The sequence below is a fragment of the Alligator sinensis genome, unplaced genomic scaffold (genome assembly GCF_000455745.1).
Source record: "Alligator sinensis unplaced genomic scaffold, ASM45574v1 scaffold448_1, whole genome shotgun sequence".
NCBI lineage: Eukaryota > Metazoa > Chordata > Crocodylia > Alligatoridae > Alligator > Alligator sinensis.
Genome location: NW_005841870.1, coordinates 3,187,989 through 3,188,258, shown reverse-complemented (window position 1 = coordinate 3,188,258; position 270 = coordinate 3,187,989).

Sequence of the window (270 nt, the reverse complement as noted above, 5' to 3'; positions counted from 1 at the left end):
CCATAGTTTAAAAAAAACTAAACCCCCCACCACAGCATTTACTGGCAGTTCAGCTGCCATCTGTGTCACTGGGGCCCCGCCCATACAGTGTGAGGCAGAGAGACAGCCCCAGCAGCCCCAGCCTGGGCCCTCCTGCCCCCTACTGCCCTGTGCTGCCTCGGGGGCTCTGCCAGGAGGCCCTGGAGCCCCCCCACCCCTGCTCCTAGGGTAAGTAGAGGCTTTTTTCCCATTTTTGCCTTTAAAGTGATGATGCCTGGGGTTGGGGGAGGA